The sequence below is a fragment of the Triticum dicoccoides genome, chromosome 3A (genome assembly GCF_002162155.2).
Source record: "Triticum dicoccoides isolate Atlit2015 ecotype Zavitan chromosome 3A, WEW_v2.0, whole genome shotgun sequence".
Classification (NCBI taxonomy): Eukaryota; Viridiplantae; Streptophyta; class Magnoliopsida; order Poales; family Poaceae; genus Triticum; species Triticum dicoccoides.
Genome location: NC_041384.1, coordinates 61,295,466 through 61,302,020, shown reverse-complemented (window position 1 = coordinate 61,302,020; position 6,555 = coordinate 61,295,466).

Sequence of the window (6,555 nt, the reverse complement as noted above, 5' to 3'; positions counted from 1 at the left end):
CGCATAGCGATAAAGTAAAGCAATTATCTGGCACTTGCATCCTATGCAATAGAGAGACAACCATACGGATTTTGCCAGTTGTCGATAACTTCAACAAAACATGATCATCTCATACAACAACTTATATCTCATCATGCCTTGACCATATCACATCACAACATGCCCTGCAAAAACAAGTTAGACGTCCTCTACTTTGTTGTTTCAAGTTTTACGTGGCTGCTACGGGCTGAGCAAAAACCGTTCTTACCTACGCATCAAAAACCACAATGATAGTTTGTCAAGTTGGTGCTGTTTTAACCTTCGCAAGGACCGGACGTAGCCACACTCGGTTCAACTAAAGTTGGAGAAACTGACACCCGCCAGCCACCTGTGTGCAAAGCACGTCGGTAGAACCAGTCTCGCGTAAGCGTACACGTAATGTCGGTCCGGGCCGCTTCATCCAACAATACCGCCAAACCAAAGTATGACATGCTGGTAAGCAGTATGACTTATATCGCCCACAACTCACTTGTGTTCTACTCGTGCAAATAACATCAACACATAAAACCTAGGCTCGGATGCCACTGTTGGGGAACGTAGTAATTTCAAAAAAGATCCTACGCACACGCAAGATCATGGTGATGCATAGCAACGAGAGGGGAGAGTGTTGTCTACGTACCCTCATAGACCGATAGCGGAAGCATTATGACAACGCGGTTGATGTAGTCGTACGTCTTCACGGCCCGACCGATCAAGCACCGAAACTACGACACCTCCGAGTTTTAGCACACGTTCAGCTCGATGACAATCCCCGAACTCCGATCCAGCAAAGTGTCGGAGAAGAGTTCCGTCAGCACGACGGCGTGGTGACGATCTTGATGTTCTACCATCGCAGGGCTTTGCCTAAGCACCGCTACAATATTATCGAGGAGTATGGTGGAGGGGGCACCACACACGGCTAAGAGAACGATCATGAAGATCAACTTATGTGTCTAGAGGTGCCCCCTGCCCCCGTATATAAAGGAGCAAGGGGGAGGAGGCCGGACCTAGGAGGGGCGCGCCAGGGGAGTAGGATTCCTACTCCTAGTTGGAGTAGGTTTCCTCCTTTCCTAGTCCAACTAGGAGAAGGGGGGAAAGGGGGGAAGAGGGGAAGGAAGGGAGAGAGGGGCCGTGCCCCAAACCCCTTGTCCAATTCGGACTGGGCTTGGAAGGGGCGCGCACCACCTCCTGGTCCTTCCCACTAAGGCCCATTAAGGCTCATTGCTTCTTCCTCGTATTCCCATAACTCCCCGGTACCTCCGAAAATACCAGAATCACTCGGAACCTTCCCGATGTCCGAATATAGTCGTCCAATATATCGATCTTTACGTCTCGACCATTTCGAGACTCCACGTCATGTCCTCGATCTCATCCGGGGACTCCGAACTCCTGCGGTAAATCAAAACTCATAAACTCATAATATAACTGTCATCGAAACCTTAAGCGTGCGGACCCTACGGGTTCGAGAAGAATGTAGACATGACCGAGACATGTCTCTGGTCAATAACCAATAGCGGAACCTGGATGCTCATATTGGCTCCCACATATTCTACGAAGATCTTTATCGGTCAGACCGCATAACAACATACGGTGTTCCCTTTGTCATCGGTATGTTACTTGCCCAAGATTCAATCGTCGGTATCTTAATACCTAGTTCAATCTCGTTACCGGCAAGTCTCTTTACTTGTTTCGTAATACATCATCTCGCAACTAACTCATTAGTTGCAATGCTTGCAAGGCTTGTGTGATGTGCATTACCGAGAGGGCCCAGAGATACCTCTCCGACAATCGGAGTGACAAATCCTAATCTTGAAATACGCAACCCAACATGTACCTTTGGAGACACCTGTAGAGCTCCTTTATAATCACCCAGTTACGTTGTGACGTTTGGTAGCACACAAAGTGTTCCTCCGGCAAACGGGAGTTGCATAATCTCATAGTCATAAGAACATGTATAAGTCATGAAGAAAGCAATAGCAACATACTAAACGATCGGGTGCTAAGCTAATGGAATGGGTCATGTCAATCACATCATTCTTCTAATGATGTGATCCCATTAATCAAATAACAACTCTTTTGTTCATGGTTAGGAAACATAACCATCTTCAATTAACGAGCTAGTCAAGTAGAGGCATACTAGTGACACTCTGTTTGTCTATGTATTCACACATGTATTATGTTTCCGGTTAATACAATTCTAGCATGAATAATAAACATTTAGCATGATATAAGGAAATAAATAATAACTTTATTATTGCCTCTAGGGCGTATTTCCTCTATTCCAGTACCTTGAAGACAAGGCGGCCGACAAACTTGTCACTTGGGACGGACAAAACATCACCACCATTGGGTGCACGACACTTGTCAAATCAGTCGTTGCTTCCCAGGCAGTGTATGCCATCACGCCCCTCGTCGTGCCACCGTGCTCTCTTCACAACATCAACAAATTGGAGAGGGCATTTCTCTGGTCTGGTTCGGATAAGACGACCGGTGCCAAATGTAAAGTGAATTGGAAGGTGGTCCGTCGCCCCAAGGAGTACAGAGGTCTTGGGGTTCTAGACACTGACAAGTTTGCTCAGGCCATACGTCTTAGATGGCCTTGGTATGAATGAAAGATGCCAAACAAGCTATGGGTGGGGCTTGGGAACCCGTGCACGGAGGACGACATGGACTTCTTATATGCCTCAACGACCATCATTTGGGGCAACGGAGCCAAAACATCCTTTTGGGATCCCCCGTGGTTTTTGGCGGAAACCGTGGGACATTGCTCCTTTAATATACGATGCCTCCACGCATAATAATTGGAAAGTGCGTGAGGCCCTCGATGCAAATGCTTGGATTCTTAAGATCAATCGCAACACCGTCATTTCCGTTGCCCACATCTGCCAATTCTTCACGTTATGGATGTTGATGCATGATCTACACCTGGGTACACAAACTAACGATGACATTATCTGCAAACATGCCAATAACAGGATCTACTCGGCGGCCATTGCATCCAAGGCACAGTTCCTCGGCTTGACGCTTTCGCCTATGGACTTTATGATCTGGAAGGCTTGGGATCCTCCCAAGATTAAATTCTTCGCTTGGTTTGCTATCCAAGACCGGATTTGGACTGCCGACAGATTAGAGCGGCGCGGGTGGGAAAACTGTAGGCTTTGCCCGCCCTGCAGGCATGAAGGCGTGGCGGGCGCGCACCTCTTCTACAAATGCCGTTACACCATTCGGCTATGGAACTCGGTCATCCTTGAATTCGGTCTTGCACACATGGACACCTCCTCTTGACACTTGGATGGGTCCGTTTTGGAATGGCGAGACAAACAAACCAGCTTGCAAAACCCAAATCGACAAGCCTTGGCCTCCCTTACAATGTTGGTTTCTTGGACAATCTGGAACGAGCGTAACGCCCGGTTCTTCCGTTGCAAGAGTGCACCGCGTCCGGTCCTCCTTCGTGCTATCATCGATGGCGCCAAGCTTTGGATTCTCACGGGTGCTAAAAAGCTGAGGTGTATTGTTGTGCGTGAGTAGTTGCCATGGTGTGCGTGTGGTCACTTGTAACATCCTAAAACTCTTCTCTCTTGTTTAATGAATGAGGCAAATCTTTTGTCTCCGTTTCAAGAAAAAAAGAGCAACTATTTTTTTCTTTTCGTTTTTCTTCTTCCTGTTCTTCTTCTTCTTCTTCCACAAATACTTGTCTTAACTTAGCATAAGATAGCTGACCACACATGCCATGTGGTACAACTATATTTTTTAACACAGTACAAACGCAAACGCTCATATACACGCGCATACGCTCACCTCTATGCACGCACACACGCACACCCTATCCTTATGAGCACCTCCGAAGGACTGAGCCGGCATATCATCTTGAAATTTACGAAGTCACCATAGGCACCTCGTCATCGACGGGAACATCTCCTCCCACTGAATGCGCATCGCCGAAAATCCTAAAAATAATCCAAAAATAAATACGAGCACCAGAACTTGAACTTTAGTGAGCTATGGATACCACACCCACTCTAACCATCAAACCAGGGGTTGGTTCGAAAAAAAAAGAGGTGCGCGTGTGGGTGCAAAGCGTCGGTCGGTCGCTCGTCGTGTCGTGTGAATTGTCACTGCTAGGCTGTATCCGGCAACATAAACTGCACGTAATTAATTAGGCTGCCGTTTGGGAATCTAGTAAATGCTAGACGTGCACGCATGGAGTTTATAATATCCTATTAACAGAAGATGGCCCGCCCCTAATTCTTGGTGCTCGGCCCACACACACACACACAGCGGCAGATGCTTCATCAGGTTCCCCGAAAAAAAAGGAAAAAAGTGCTTAATCAATAGCATAGCAACGCGCATGTTTGAGCTGCATACGTGCATGGCTGTTAGGACGGATCTAACTAAAACGGTACGGGATCACGCCATTGTTCGGTGGAGTGACCGATAGAGACAGTGCAAGTGCATGCCCGTTATATTACTACTGTAGTATGTCACAGTGCATCACTTGATACAAACCGCGAAGATGCAAACACAGCGACACATGGCATTGCCAAAGTCCAGGTCAGACGAACAAGCCACGATCGATCCTTCTGCCCAGGTCAACAGGTCAACAACTATAATTGTATATAGTACTCCCTTCATCCGGAAATACTTGTCATTAAAATAAATAAAAGAAAATGTATCTAGATGTATTTTAGTTCTAAATACATCTATTTTTATCCATTTTGATGATAAGTATTTTCGGACAGAGGGAATAGACAAAAACATCTCACCAACGGACAAAACCAAGCAAGTCGTTGCTGAAGTATGAAACAGTATTTCGAAACGGATCTGAAGCAGATGGGAAGGGGGGTTCACATTCACGTGACCGTGGGAGGGAAACCCGTTCGTTGCACACAAGTTTTCACTATCATCATCAAACTAATCATAGAAGGTTCGTCTCGGATTCGGGTTACTTAAGGTAAACCTGCCCGGTTTAACATGAACCGCACCAGCTTACGGTACCACCAGTCCACTAATATACTTGCATTTGGCGAGTGTGAGCTGGTTGGGGCCAGGAAGAACCACTGAATTGTTCAAAATTGTATTTATTTTGTTGGGTCTCCTCATAGATGGGGCAACCTATGGCCGAAGGACGCAGCTCCTCGTGCCGTCAATCCACTAACATGTGGGCTCGGCCCCATGCGTCAATGAGCCAACGGCAGGGTGCAGTACGGCAGAGGAGCCGACTCGATGGCCGATAGCCAAAGATGCACTTACTGCTGGCCCTTACTCCTCAGCATGTACCACTGTATGTGTTGCGGTCATGTGCGGCCACAGTGCCATTGCACTAGACACAGCGAACACTTTCTGCTTCTGGAATTGATGTATCCCAACCAAAATATTTCCATGTATTGCAGCCATGTGCATTCACTCCTCACGATCTCACGCTACTCAGGGGCTCAGGGCGGGCTCAGCATGTACCCACTGTACTGCGATCATGTGCATTCACAGGACCATCGCACTTGACACAGTCACACAGTGTCCTTTTTTTTTTAAAACAAGGCAAATGACTTGTCATTTTCCTTGATTAAGAAGAAGTGAGAATTGCCCGGTTAATTGACGGAAAACTTGGCTAAAACCGATACAACCCAACTCGTAAAGACATGGGCACCACCGGCCAACCTCGCCATCGACATGGAACATAAGCCACGACGGCACGTACCAACAAATGGCCACACGAACGAACAATTGACAGCTCCGACTTTGACAATAGGCATCGCCAGGGAAATATGCAGGACTTGTGCCGACCGTGCCTCCTGACCACCGAGCGCCTGTCATCGTCACCACCTAGACTCGCTCCACCGTAGCTCCGACTTTAAAGCAACCAGGCAATCCACGGAGAAGCACCTAGGACACGCCGGTAAGATCCGACTACCGAAGTCCGAGCCGCGACCCAAGATCCTCTCGACGCCATCATCGTTGCCAAAAAGAGATCCATGCCCCCGAAACGGCCGCCTCAGCAAACCATGCGGCGAAGATGCCGCCAACCACTAGCCTCTAGTTGTAGTCGGCTCCGAGACGATGCCTCAAGGAGGAAGAAGACGTGAAGACGCCTTCATCGCCAAATCGCGTAGATATGAGGTTTTCCTCCGGAGCCAATGCCATGGGGAGAGGAGAGGAGCAGCACACAGCAGCAACGCTTCCAGTCTCCCGCAAAGGCCGGAGATAGGATTTCTCCCGGTGAAGCTCGACCACCAACTACCCGAACCGGCCGGCCATGAACCCCCGCCCATCAAACCTCGCAGAGCACCAAGGGGAGCACCTCCAACCAGTGCCGACCCCTCGCTGAGACCGCCTGCGCGACCACCAGGCCAGCAGCCACAGCGCTGCCGGAACCTGGGCGCGCCCGCCGTTAGACTCCGATCTGGTCGCGGGATCCCTCGATCCGCCACGACCAGGCACTCACCACCCCCTGGCCGTAGCTGCCACCACCAAATGCGGGGCCGCCGCCCCGACAACCGCAGACCTCCACCGCGGGGTGGACGCACAACACCAAGCAGAGCC